Genomic DNA, 15116 nt, shown 5'->3' with positions numbered 1-15116 from the left:
ACTACTTAAGCTGTTTTGGGTTCATAGGATCACAAGTTCCAGTTCCAGGTTGGTTTCTTTTTGATTTTTTTTTTTTTTTAACTAAATGGCTAAATTACAAAATTTGGAATCAGAGCTTTCTCCCAACCTGTGTTGGGAAAACTTATACTGATAACTTACGTTACCACTTGCTTTGGAACATACTAACCAGGATTTCTGGTAATTTTAAGGTGCACATTTTAAGATGCAAGTCACAGCTCTTAAGTACTAAGGCGACATATTTTTCAAATACTGTCTATGAATTGATTCAGTAGTGCCAAGGAATACATTTATCCCATTCCAAGGAGAACAAATTGTTCCAATACAGTAGCTTTTGGGAACTCAGCCATACCAGTTTGCTGCTTCTGGGCCTTACTTTACTTGTCTATAAGATGGAATTAATCTTATTATCTCAATGGTTTGTGAAGATGCAGTGATAGAATCGATGTGAAATGGTTTTGTGATATTTTGTAATATTACGTAGCCCATCAGATGCCATCCAGTGTAATCTTTGAAATAATTGCTTTTGGAGGTTTCATCCTCCATAAATTCACCCAGCGAATAAGGACAGTATTGACTGCCCTGTCTTCTCTGGGTGGTTCATTCAGCATTGGAGAAACAGACATTTTAGTGTGCATTCCATGAATCTTGCAACAGATCCTCAGTTCATGTCCCCCCTTTCCCCCGTCGCTACCATAATTAGATTTACCATCCTTTCTAACTATGAGACTTTTTTACGAATAATTTATTTTCTTTTTTTTCTTCCGGGTTTGTTAAGATATAGTTGACACACAATGCTAAGTTGAAGGTGTACAGCATAATGTTTTGACTTACATACATCATGAAATAATTACCACAGTAAGTTTAGTGTGGTATCTCTCATAGAGATACCAAAAAAAAAGAAAAAGAAAAAAAAATTCTGCCTAGTGATGAGAACTCTTTGGACTTATACTCTCTTAGCAGCTTTCATATCTAACAGCAGTGTTAATTATATTAATCATGTTGTAGATTACATCCCTAGTGCTTACTTATTTTATAACTGGAAGTTTGTACCTTTTGACCACCTTCATCCAATTCCCCCTCTCCCCAGCTAGACCCCCTCCCCCACCCCTGGTGACCACAAGTCTGTTCTTTATTTCTGTGTTTATTCGTTTTTGAGGTGTAATTGACTGACAGCACTATGTTAGTTCCTGGTGCATAACATAGTGATGGGATAATTCTGTACATTTCAAAATGATCCCCACGATAAGTCTAGTTACCATCTGTCACCATACAAAGATATGACATTATTATTGACTATATTCCCCATGCTGTACATTTCATCCCTGTGACTCATTAATTTTGTAACTGGAAGTTTGTACCTCATAATCTCCCTCACCTATTTCACTCATCCCATCACCCCCTCCGCTCTAAAAAAAGAAAGTTCATTTTAGAAGTTAATACTCCAGTGCCCGCCAGGTAATGTAAGTTCTAAGGATACTTTTACAAAATCCTCTTCCCTGCTGCGATCTTCTAGCCTTATTTTTGTCAACAACTAGAGCAAGTGATTTCTTCATCCTCGTCCTTTTAAGATCATGGTTATTATTTCCAAGTGTGAAATCAGAGTATTTTAGTTGGAGAAACCATTTCATTTCCTCATCATGTTTAGATCTAGAATGTCTCCTTGTACTTTTTATTCTTTACTTGGGGATACATCCAAGTTCTCAGATATAGAACATTTAGGGCTTAATTTACTATGATAAACTGTGAAGTCACTTGAATGTGCCTTTTAGTTACTTCTCTCTAGATTTTTCTATCTCCCAAGGTAAGATATACTATACAAAAATGTGAAAACAAGACCAAAAGCAAGTGTATACATCATTAAGTGACACTGAAATCATATAGTGTTTCTTTCCCATATCACACTGTTTAGTCTGTCTGGATTCTAGCTGTTTCTTTACTTAGGCCAACTTGTTGTGTCTTCCTCTGAATTTATCTGAGTAGAAGAATTAAGAGAAAAACCCCTGGGATTTCCTTCTCAAAAAGAACCCCTGACTCATTTCCCACTTCTCCATGTAGATATCAGAGAGCTCTTTTTTTTTTTTTTTTCTGTGATCAAATTTAGAGGTAACTACTTTTCTCCTGACCTGGTAACTGATGACTTCTTTTTGCCTCTGTCTTATGGCAGTTCTGGTTTAATTTCTTTGGGCCTTTGACTCTTTACGTGGCTAGAGATGTTCTCAAGCAGATTAGCAAGGACATCAGCTTTCCTTCAAGTGAAGGACCTGGTAGCCTTCTCGTTCAACACGTTAACCTTTGGGTCTGAAACAGAAACAGACTCACAGACATGGAAAACAAACCGAATGGGAAAGGGGGTGGGTGGGGCGGGAGAGATACATTAGGAGTTTGGGAATAGCAGATACAAACTACTGTATGCAAAACAAGTAACCAAGGTCCCAGGGCACAGCACAGGGAACTGCATTCAATATCCTGTAATAAACCACAGCGGGAAAGCACTTGAAAAAGTGTGCGTGTAATATATAAAAATACATATAGCTGAATCGCTTTGCCACCCACCAGGAATGAACGCAACATTGTAAATCAACTATACTTCAATAAAAGAAAAAAAAAATGACTGGTAGACACAGGAAGAAACCAGGGTAAAAGATAATGAAGCAAACTTTGGTACCATTGTCTCTCTGTTCAAGGAGTGCCAGGAGGTTGGCAGTTTTATTTGCCCAGGGTGTGTTTAGTATCTCTAGCTCTTTAATAGTGGCAAGTAGGTGATCGTACTGTCAGGTTATGATACTTGAGGGCAGCCCTGTTCCTTGGGTTCTTGCACAATAATAACTTTTCAGCTTTTTGCTACTTGCTATCGTTTGGGGGTTCAGATGCTCCTGAAGTTCATCTTCTGACTTGCATATGTGACATAGAATGAGAATGCTCAGTAACATACTTCCACAAGAGACTCTTGTCTTAACAGTATACGTACAAAGATATTCTGTGTTTTAGTGGAAGTTATTCCGTTATAACCCTTGATGCGTGCTCCCTGCTGTGAAAGCATTCTAGAAACGGATGTCAACTAAGGGACATTCGTTCATTCCATACGTTTTCTAATTTCCAAAAATGTGCGCCGTCAATATTTTTTCTTAATTGAACATTTTGTTGAACAGACGGGTGCTTTAATTATGGTGGTCTAAATTTACACACATTGCAGTGGTATTTTGCTACATTAATTACCTTACTTGTCAAGAGTAACAGGTAATTACTACATCAACTCACCCTCCTGCAGTACCTGGAAACATAACTTTATTTGAACAGATACAAGAAACCCGAGTACAGCCACGCCACACCTTAGCTTGTGATAAAGGCTGGCCTTTCTCACAGTATTTGTTTTATAATGGGGCGGGGGTGGGTGGGGGGCAGAGGTGAGCTGGCCCTTTTCCTTGTGTCTGTCCACCTAAGGTGGAAATCCAGAAACTACGTCATAGATTCAAAGAGTCTGGATTGGAAGGAACCTTTGGAATAATTGAATTCATTAAGCCTTCTCCGTACAGTGTGTTTCAGACAATGACTTTTCTAAGTATGCACAATAAGTAAATTAGTGTCCAATCCAGAATTGCCACTGATTTCACCCCACCAGGCTGGTAAAAAGCTTAAGGGATGTTAACGATTTAAAAAAAATAATTATAGAAAACTTCTCACTGATGGTTTGGCTGCCTTGTGAAAAGTATTTATCCTGTAGTCTGTTGAACTGCCAGGTACAACTCACATCCTTTGATTTCCTCCTCAGTGTATGGGTGTCAGCTGTTATGACAAGTTGTGTTAAAATTCTACTTTAACTTTTTTTTTTGGTAAAGGCGTGAACTTTTTTTTGAATTTTTGAACTTTATTTTTTTATACAGCAGGTTCTTATTATCTATTTTGTACATATTAGTGTATACATGTCAATCCCAACCTCCTAATTCATCCCACCACCACCCCCTCCAAGGCGTGCACATTTTTGGGCCTGTAGGATGCCCCTAGCCAAATTATGCAGCATTACCTCTCTTGGTTGCCATGGCATAGAACAAAAGGACTGTGTTAGCTTGTAGGTGTGGTGCGGAATATACACAATGACATAATAGAGGCAGACTATCTTAAAAGGCTTTGTCCCCTTTTTAGTCAAACACCTGTGACAAAATTACGAACTGTGGTTAACATATACCACTTACAAGTGGTTTTTCAGTGTCGACCAGGGTAGGGGAGCTCAGCTTGCAAAGAACTTTCTTTCCCTTTGCACCTGGCAGGAGGAATGGGGTGACATTAGAAAGAAGTTCAAGACGTCTAGGGGTTATGGACCCAGCCTTGCAGAAATGATATGGGATGGCTTGGAGAGGACAGGGCAGGCCTCTTGGGGGTGCTCTGAGATGTACGGGCAAGGATCTCCCCAGCCCTGGACCCACTTCAGTTTCTCAAGCCTGAAATCATTCCTGCGTGCGACAAATACCTCTTGAGTGTCTGCCGTATGACAGTCATTGTGCTTTGTGTGAGGGTTGCAGAGAGGGGAAGGCAGCCCAGCAGACCCTCGCTTTCACAGACTTTGCCTTTGAGTAGAGGGAGGCAGAGAGAGTCAATAATGGAATGAAGGAGCAATGTCGTTACATAGAATAAAAATACATGAAGGAAACGGTATACGGCCCATACCTTGAGAGGGTCACTTAGATGGTCTGATCAGGGAAGGCAACATGGAAGAGATGGTTTTTTGTTTTGGGGTTTTTTTTTTTCATAGTTTTAGGACTAGGAGTTTTCAGAATCGAGATGGTTTTTGATTTAAGGTCTAAAGGTTAAAAATGATCTCCATATACAAAGAGCTGTAGGAAGAACTTTCTAGGCAGAGAGAATGATGAGGCCTAAGCCTCAGAGTTAGTAAGACTATGGTGTGGGAACAGAAGGTCATTGGCAGGAATGAGGGCGGGTGGGTGAGGATGGTATGGGAGAGGCTGGAGCTGGAAGTTGGGCCCTACGTGACATGGCAAAGGGCTGGGTCTTCTTTTGAGACTGATGCAAAGCCCTCGAAGGCAGCCACTTCTGATTCAGAGGTCAGAACAAACCACGTGGACGGCTGCTGGGGACAGGATTGCAGAGCTTCAGGTATTTTCCTGAGAGTAGACTTCCTTGGGAGAGAGGCTAAGGTCTGGGTCCCCAGAGGTTGGGCAAGGAACCCAGAAAGAGTCCCCACCCGATACAGACTCGGCTGGTCCTGGTTAGGAGAAGACCGTCTTCCACCTGGGCGTCCAGATGTGCAAGGACAGGCAGGTTGGAAGCAGAGGACTTCGGGGCACAGTGCAGCACCATCATCACCTGGAGACAGAAATGTAAATTTTCTGGCCTTACCGCAGCCTTACTGAATCAGAAACTCTGGGGTTAGGGCCCGGCAGTCCTGTTTTAATGAAGCTTCCAGGTGACTGCGAAGAGCATGAGAGTTTGAAAACCCCTTTATGAGATACTAGTGCCGGAAAGGACTTTTCAGTTCTCCAAACTCACTGTTCTCAGTCTGCAGATGAGGGGGCCCAGTTAAAAGCTACAGCTCAGGGCTGATGAGAAGCTGGGCCTCTCGACCCTGTTCTAAGTGCTCTATCCTCATGAGTTTATGGATTTAAAGAATAAACAAAACCCACTTTGTTTTTGTTTTTTGTGGTTTTTTCTGAGGGATCATCCTGATATTTATAGAAAGGAGGAGACAAATGAATATTTAAGAAGGAATAGTGGTGCGGTCTGTGAACTGCCTCGTTTCTCTTGCTATTATTTTCTCAGAGAATTTAGAAAAGCAATTTTCGTGTGACTAGCCCACTCTTTTCTCCCTGTCGGTGGAAGAAAAACAAGTGTTTTGTCTTAAGTTACACCGTTGAGACACTTAGCAGAGGGTAATGGCGTTCTTTTGTTTCTGTATTACTCAATGTGTTTGGCCTCATTTTTGGTTTGGAAGTCCTGATACTCCCACGTTATATTTTTAAAGTCATTGTAGAAGACAGAAGATGGATTATTGTCAGGCCCGGTGTTTGTGTTTGTCTGTTTTGACCAAGAGAATCATAGAATTGCTCTCTTCACCCTCCACCCAGCCCCGCCTCCCTGGCTAAGTTCTGCTCATCTTTTTAATGTCTTAGGCTTCCAGATCATTTCTAGCATGCAGCCTTTTCTGACCTGTTGTGCTCAGGTCAAATCTGTGTGTTCATCTTTCCCACTTGCTTGTATTGTTGTTCCCTGCGGGCCTCATGAGAACAGAGCCCTCATTTGTCATATTGGCCTAGGGTAATTGCTGAAAAAGCTAACTGTCACGTGAATGCTTTCCCTCTTAATTGATTAGTCATTTGTCACTCTATCAACAACCATTTATTGGAAGACATGGTGGCAGGTCTTTTCTAAAAGGGGATACACAGTATATCAAGACATGGTCCCATGGTGGAGACTAAGCCAAAAATAAGTATGCATTCAAGGAAATCCTAATGAAGACTGTAAGAAGGTGTAAAGTATATTAGGGTGTGTTGTGCTAGCTGCTGTGATCAACAACCTGCAAATTTTGGTCGCTTAACGTAATAAAGGTGTATGTCATGCTCCCTTCATGTCTGCATGTGCCCGTGGAACCTTCTCCATCCTGTATTTGCCACGAGAACTTGGGGTCTCCACGGTCTCGGGGGATGAAGAACAGGGAGCACAGTTGATTCTTTGGTCAGGCTTGGAAGTGGGGCACCTTGCTTCTGCTCCCATCCCATGGACCAGAAATCAGACACATGGTCCCAACCTAAGAGTCAGGAAAATGGGGCAACATAATCGTCCTGTGTGCCCAGGAAGAGGAAAATGAAATGGCACTAGTTATCATGTGACAGTCCCAAACAATGTGTTACTTTGGTTCGGGCCACTGAGGTTTGATCACAGTGAAGCATAGCACCTCCTCTTTTTGCTAGCTGCTCATCAACACCCTTGTTCCCCCAGAGATCAGAAGAACGATAATCCTCAGAGGGCCTTGATTTTTGCATGTCATGAGGAAGATGTCTTTCATTTCATTCCCATCTGAAAGCCCATCTCCCTGTGGGGTTAGGCAGGGTGATTTGTTGATGAGCCAGCTGTGGCTTGCATTTGTTCCACTGTAAGATGGAATAGTCTACCCCGAGTGCGAGTGTCACTACACACAGATTGGCTTTCCCATGGTGGGACCTCGCTGCGTTCTGCAGTTGGCTCTCCCTTTCTCTTTTCCTCCTGGAGTTGACAAGTTTGGAGAAAAGAGTTTCCCGGTGGTGAGAACCAACAAAATCTCTCCCACTTGTCGTTGTTGTGGGCTTACAGACAACCCTTGGGCGAATGGTTATGTGTTAAGGAGAAAGCTGGAGTTGCTTTTAAGGCTTAAGTTTTTTGTGTACTCCTCTCAGTTTATTTCTCTCCAGAAGATACCATGGGAAATTTAAGTGGAGGAAAAGATATTAATAAAGCGTTGACGATGCCTATTTTTATTTTTTTCTTTGAAAAAAGATGTTTCTTCCCCACTGTCTTCTTGACCACAGTGGTTCTCAAGAAGGAAGCTGGAATCTTCATCTAGTCCTCAGTCTTCCTTCCTCTATCCTTTTAGCTCAGTACAGAGGCACAGTGAGAAGCTGAGCAGGGCCAGTGGAGATGTGTAGTTGAGCTGGAGGCTGGAAAGATCTCCAGTGGCCTTTTAAGGGCCAAGTGCAGGTTTTGATCTCTTTCCCTGCGAGTACTGGGGAGCCATTGAAAGTATGCAGGCGGGGAGTGAGAGGTGAGTGCAGGGTGAGTATGCGTGCGTGCGTGCGTGTGTGTGTGTGTGTGTGTGTGTGTCTGAGACAGAGATTGACCGAGAGAAAGAAAACAGTGATGAATGATGACTGCCTTTGTCGTGTGCTTTTTGGCCGGTGGGGAAGAGCCCTCCACAGGAGAGAGTGAATGTGGAGACAACGTAGCACCTTTTTCCTCGCTGACGTGAGAGGTCTCCTCCCTCTTTCTGCGCAGAAGTTACTTGTCAATCGGGAGCGCACCATCCCCCCTTCAAAGCAGGGTAGTGCATTGGGGTAAATATTTATGAAATGGCAAGCTTCCTTCATCAACATGTATTTTGTGTTTAAGGAGCCAATGACTCAGGATTGTTTTAAGTTATTGAAAGACAAAGTTATTGTGTGCCATCACGGAAGAAGGAAAGAGGAGAGAAAGTGCAGTTTTTGGATCAGGCAACTGATTTACAGCTATAATCTACAAACGATCAAATGCTTTCAGCAAGATTGTTTTGTTTTTTTTTTGAAGGCTTAAAGTATAAAAATTTAATTTATTTATAGAATCTCATTAGAGGACTTTTTAAAAGTAAGGTGAACTCTTCAGTTGCTTCGAGGAATGTTAATTGAGTGCGTGAGATGCTATAACACCATGTTTGGGAAATGAGAGATGACACGAATGTCTGCTCTCAAGACACTCCTGTTCTGAGAAAGAGGCAATCAAAAGCCATTAATAAATGAGTGTCAATAAATGTACAGCGAATGTCTTCTTTTTGAAGTTCAGATAGCTTTTTCAGATCCTATAACCGATATTTGAGAAATTGCTTGGTTTTAGAGAATCAAAAACACAAAAAAACTGTGAAGAAAAATAGCAGCTAATCCCGTTTCCTCCAAGGCAAACTCTCTGTCCATTTTCTTTTCTTTTTCTTTTTTTGATGCATATGTTTAAGAGTGTACTTTAGCTATGATTTTTCTATCTTATTTCATGTCCCATCATAACAAGCGTCTGTACGCATTTCCCTATTCCTGGAGTTATTTTTAATGGCTGCAAACTATTCCTTTGTCAGACTGGGCTATCATTGACTTGCTTTTTTTCTGTTGGGATTGACATTTTAGGTAAAACAAATTCATACAATTTATCCATTTTGTGTCTCAAACCATCTTGTGTACTTCACTGTTGTAATAAAACATGAATGGGGAACTGAGATTTTTTTAAAAAAAGCATTTCTCTGTCTGTATTACGTCTGTGAGCTTTACCACCCGCCCCAAAAAAGTGAACTAAAACCTTGTTACAACAACTTTACGTTCTTGGGAGAATGACGGGAGAATATATTTGATGCGTTTCTTCTGGCATATTCTGTCTTTGGACACATAGCTCCCACTCTGGAATTGGTTGATAAAGAGCGTCCTCCAGATCCAAGAAAGCTGTTTGGTTCTAATATGGGGAGACTTTGTACTTGATTTTGAAACTTCTAGAGGTTGTCATTTTTTGCTTCTAGCATTCAGTCCTCCAGTGACATTTTAAATCTACACATTATTTATTTTGCTTTACTTTTTTTTAAGAAGTATTTATTATAAGGTCACTTTAAGGTGACTGTTGCCTCGATTACCTTAAGACGGGGACTTGATTGTGCTGGCTGAGAAAAACCATCAGCTTTTTCTTTTCGTTGCAGTGATACTATTTCCCATTATTTAACACATGAGAAATCATAATGTGTTATGTGTCGGTATGTAAAACCCCCAATCAATTTTCTAAGGCAGAAGGTAGCAAATGATGGTGGTGATCATTTTGTAACATATAAAAATACCGAATTCACTATATTGTTGTACACCCGAAACTAATATAATAAGTCAATTATACTTCCCAAAAACGGGGGGAGGGATGAAATTTAAAAAAAAAAAAAAAAAGTTGGCAACTTATGGCCCTGGGGCCAAATCCAGCTCACTACCTGTTTTTGTAAATAAAGTTTTATCAGAACACAGCGCCCATTTGTTTATTTATCCCCTTTAGTTGCTTTCCTGCTGCAGTGGCAGAGTGGCGTAGTTGCCACAGAGAACTTACAGCTGCAAAAGCTGCAGCATCTAAAGTATTCACCGTCTGGCCGTTTACAGAAAAAGGTTGCCAACCCTTGACCAAAGTATAGTAAAATGCCTTATATATAGTTAACAACCATTGCATTAAGAATGTAAAAATGTCTAAAACATTGATTTCTCAACAATTAATATGCTCTCAACATGCATTTTTTTTTTGAAATGTGGCTTTCTTTTTTTTTTTTTCTTTCTTTTTTATCACCAAGAACATCCGCGACACATCCCCTTTGTTGCTGGCTTTTCAAAACCTCTACAGAAGTTTCTGACATTCTGCCGATTGTATTGTAACTTGACACTTTCTCCTCATGCTTTTAATTGAAAATGTTGTATTACATTTTAGAGCATGTCATGGACTTTTTTCTTTTATAAGCAACAAGCAAAAACGCTTGACTTAGAAATAAGCATTTCCTGCAAAATCTGGGTATTAAAAGCCAAGAGGCAGTCAACTAAGAAAATGTCCACTGGATCTACATTCCCTGGCGTTGGCTCGTATTTAACTTCTTAGAGGCTCAATGTTGTCATCCGTAAAATGGAAATCGGACCGCCTCACAGGGCCATGTGAAGATAAAGTAAGGAAAGATACACCTGACATGTTTTGGGAACACATTAGCTGCCTGCTCCCTTTCTTCTTTCTACCCTTAGGTTAATTAGAGGAGCAAACAATCACAACTATAACGTATCTTCAGGGATTTTTCCAAATTTGCAACTCTATGTGTGGTGTTTCCGAAATTCAAGTATAAGTTTGGAACCGGGTGGAAATTAGAAAGGTCTGTGTATTCGGGTAAGAGATACAAACTGGCAAATGTAATAAGCATTCCTGAGTCTCAGAGGCTTAACTTAGTGCAGGTATGCTTGTGAGGCACCTCCGTCTGGTGGCTGGTGGGGAACAAGTGTGGTGGTCTGCTCCGTGTGGTATTTCAGAGACCTTGGCTTATTCCACCCAGTGACTCCACCATCTTGTAGGACTTGGAGTTCTGCCCTGGACCTCTGGGCTCACAACCAAGGGAAGAGAGAGGGCATTAGGGATGGGTCAGAGGCTCCTGAGTCAGGATGAAAGTAACATAGCAACTTCCATCTGTTTGGCCATAACTCAGCCGCAAGGACCCACCTAACTGGAAATACATCCCAGCTGTGTACACCCAGGAAGAAGGAAGAGATCTGATGAACATTCAGTGAGTCTCTGCCACAGACTGACCACATCTTCTTGGGTTATTATGGAGGATACATGCTTCCCAGGCATAAAAGGCACAAAGATGCCAGTTATCTGAGAGCCTGTCTTTAACGGTTACCCACGTAAATAACATTTGGAGACAGTAATGCTGGGTAGAGACAGTTAATCTGTATACGTGTTTAAATATATTTTAAAAATTAGCCTGTGATCTGAATCTGCTTCCCACATGTTGTGTGCCATTTACATACTTTGGCATTCTAAAATCACAGATCTATCACAGAGTAAGTTTAGAGATAGATACTTAAGAAATGTTGCATTCAGTGACATTTTCATTACCAAAGTGGTCTACGTGGACTCAGATTTATTTTGCTACCCTATAAAAGCAGAAGTCATACACAGTATTGAGTGGAATTTTTATCCACGAGGGCAGATAGGACATTTGTTGAAATGCTGCCATTGTTATTTGATTCAAAGTGCACATCTTACAATGAACCACATCAGGCCCATTTTCAATTTTTTAATACCTCTCATGGATCTAAGCACACCTTTTTTAAGTTATTCATTTTAAATTATGATTATATGAATATTTTAGGATTATAATCACCATTAAATGAAGGACAAAATTTATCATACCAAAATAGAAATTTAATTTAAAGTAGAAAGAACTTGATTGCAAGGTTTAGCAGACTAGAAACAAGACGTAAAGAGGATATTAAAGAACATTTTTAAAAAGACCCTCAGTAGTACAGATTTACAATAGACTTGGAAAAAACACAGTTGCGTTCAGTGATGTTTGTGGAGATCATATTTGAGACAGTCTCATCAAAGATCAAACTTCTGTAAGATTGAAAAAGCACACTAAAGCAAACAAGCCTTTTGGTCATTCCATGGAAAAACTAACTTCAAAAGAAATCTTCATTCAGTACCATAAAGTTGGTGAAGTTTATTTGAGATATAAGTTGCTCTTGACCTGAAGGTGATCCTGTGGCTTTTTGGTCAAGAGTCAAGATTGTATATGGCCATAGGTGATTAAAAATATCCCTTTCACTTTTTCTTGGTATTCACAGCATTTCCTACTATCTGACACTTTGTCCTTGACGAAATTTGAGACTGAAAACGAGTTGACAAGGATGATTTTCCAATCAGTTGTTCCTCATTTTTTCTCGGGTACTCCTTTGTTATATTCGAGTTCAGATTTACTATTCATGAGCCACATTTTAATCAGTGACCATATCCGACAAATGGAAGCTAAGCGCTGGTTAGTATGTTGAAAATAAACAAGAGGGCTCTCATTAATGTCGCTGTCTGAATAATTAGTTGAGCATCGTGTACCGAGCAGCGGCGAAGGCAAGCTGGCTTTTCACTGGAACGACAGGCTGACAGCCACGTCCTGGAGTGTGGTCATTAGTGTGTCCCACCATCAATGTCATGTTACTGTGTCAAATTAGTTAGTGTCCCCTTAGGAGAGATGCCGGACCTACAAATTATCCTCCCACACCCCTGGAAACCGTGTTTGCGAAACCTGCGATCAAGTGTGGGCAAATTATTAACAAGGCTCATAAATTAACTAGTTTACAGGCTTATAACATTTTACAAGTAGATAATAAAGGGTAGAAAAGTTTTCCAATTGCTTTGCCCTGATGTGAGGGCTGTGATCTGCCGACGTTTCCCGGAGGAGCCCACAGCTGATAGGTTTTCAAGAGGAGCGAGCATACACATGGAGTGTCAGAACGAATGTTTGGAAAACGTAGCCTCTGAAGGGAAGCCAGTGTAAATCCACTGGAAACAATATAATTAACTTCGTTATCTCATTGCTCTGAGAAGTCCGTGACAAGGGTCCTCTTTCTTGTGGTGGCCGTTGCTCATTAATGAGGTCACCAATTAAGTTTGAACTTTGCCAACTGAAATTACCTGGAAAAATATTTTTGATGCATTCTTATCGTGCTCTTAAGCTGCCTTGTTGAAGGAGAATAACGCTAACACAGCATGTTAAACTCATATGGGAATGACGATTCTTAGGCCGCGATGTATTTGACAAGCAGTTTACACTCACATCGATACCTGATACCTAGAAAACAGAGTGTGGACCAATCTGTCCTGAGTTTATCTCCTATCAAGAAAAGGCACCCACTGGGAGCACCACCACTTAACAGTCTGCTGAGCCCCGGTAGACAGACAGCCCACGTAGTTTCCGGAGATACACGACTATTCAAATCATAAAACTTCATACATCTCTTTTTTGGTTTCAACTTCTCTGTCTGATTAGATTAGAATACATGTGCATTCATGGAGTGTTGTCTGAGTTTACTTTTGCAAGGGAACAGCACACACACAGGGAAGAGGTCGTGCTTTTTGTTCATCCTGTAGTTGCATTTCCCTACCTCACAGCGGGTCCCTTCTGTCATCTTCAGGGCTGTACAGGTGTCATTATCATCTCAAGGATCTAAGCAGAAAAGGCCTGGCATGTAAAACCTTGCTACTGACTGCTATTCACAAAAACTTGCTGAAACTGCTTGAGGATGCGCTGACTTGTCTGTCAGCAACGTCAACTTACTTGGCATTGTGTTTGGTAAATACTCATAACCCAACTAAGCCGTGAAAACGCATAGCCTCAGCACACATGAGCACATGCACAGGCTGACTGTTTGCACGAGAGGGCTGTTTCACAGCCTCCTTCTGCATTTGAAATGCAATGGAAAAAGAACTGTAACCTTTGGGGAGTAAGATTTTGTGTTTGCCTGGCAGGTGAGATAGCTTGTCTTTTCTTTTTTTTTTTTAATAAGGTGATGATGTGTGTGTGTGTGTGTGTGTGTGTGTGTGTGTGTGTGTGCACGCGCGTATACGTTTGCGTGTGTATTTCCTCCGGTCGCTTGTACTGAATGCACTGAGAGAGACTGAAGACCAAAACCCAAAGGAAAATCTTCAGTGGGACGCAGGGATCATCTTACCCATATTTCTCAGAATGAGATAACATTGTAATTCCTAGAAGTTATCCTCAAAAATAAGAACTGTTGGAAGTTAAAGGAACCAAACTTCCTATGTGAATGACAGTGGCTTCAAGAGTAGCAGTTTTACTTGACTCTGTAACATCTTTGTGCTATAATTCTATAACACTGAACTCAAATTATGAGCTACATGGAATGCTGATTCTAGAAGGGAAAGGACAAAATGGATACACAGATACATGATTATATATTGGATGTAAAAGCACGGTGTCAATAAGGAAGACCTAAGGCTTACGTGAATGTGTTACTTTTGAGGCAACACAGTTTGCCGCTTCTCTTAACCTCTTCTGTTCTTTTTACTTTCAGTGTCTCTCTGTGTGTTGCAGTCCTGTGGCATTATGCATGCCCCCAACCAGTGACCTCCAGACTTTTTATGGCTGTGAGACACGTTAAAAGTTCAGGGTGAGTGGCAAACAACACTTATATTGTGTACCGATTAAAAGTTGCCATCCACCTTTGCGGGTGACACGATACTGGATATATTAATCCTTCAGAAGATAATGGAATGCCCCATGATCAAGCATGAGTTCCAAAGCCAGCAGGAATAGGTTTATTGCCTTCCACGATAGCTTTATGGCTTTTCGGAGCAGGATTTGTAACTTGCATCATATCTGTGGAAGGGTGATCTAATGAAGGGTTGGTAAACTTTGTCTCTAAAGGGCCAGATGGTAAATATTATTAACCTCATGGACCACAGAGTCTCTTTTGTAACTAGTCAACTCTGCTGATGTAGTGCAAAAGTAGCCGCAGACTATCGGTAAACAAATGGGCGTGACTGCATCCAATAAAACTTTAGTTGCAGAAACAGGTCGTGGGCCATACTTGGCCTAGAGGCCATAGTTTGTGGGCCCTGATCTAATGCATCAAAGGGGAACAGATGACCTGGAATCAGGATACCTCACCAGGTAGCAGTCCCTCTGTTATTGAGCAAACCATTTATCAAGAAGAAATGGGAATAAAAAAAATAATGCCCTTTCTACTGAGGCAGGAGTAGGCTGTATTTGTAAGGATGAAACAAGATATAACGTACAGGAAAGCACTTTGAAAATTTCGAAACTCCTTACAAATGTAATGGATGCCGCATACCATTATTAT

At 41.0% G+C, this 15116-nt stretch overlaps 1 protein-coding gene across 7 annotated transcripts in view; it reads left to right on the top strand.

Annotated features, from left to right (window-relative positions):
• The window catches only part of FOXP1 (forkhead box P1), a 502532-nt gene that overhangs the window by 107628 nt on the left and 379788 nt on the right, over positions 1–15116 (top strand). For 5 of the 7 annotated variants that reach the window (XM_022572557.2, XM_030762349.2, XM_022572558.3 and 2 more), the window contains exon 1: positions 14328–14423. The exons of the other annotated variants lie outside the window; for them this stretch is intronic. The gene's annotated coding sequence lies outside the window, so the exon portion shown is untranslated. Of the gene's footprint in view, positions 1–14327; positions 14424–15116 lie in introns of those variants that run through there. 7 annotated transcript variants of the gene reach the window in all.

The sequence above is a fragment of the Delphinapterus leucas genome, chromosome 10 (assembly GCF_059928025.1).
Source record: "Delphinapterus leucas isolate spDelLeu-1000000601 "Yukka" chromosome 10, BTC_Dleu_Yukka2, whole genome shotgun sequence".
Lineage (NCBI taxonomy): Eukaryota > Metazoa > Chordata > Mammalia > Artiodactyla > Monodontidae > Delphinapterus > Delphinapterus leucas.
Note: the sequence above shows the minus strand (reverse complement) of the source record. Positions and strands in the feature narration are given on the sequence as shown.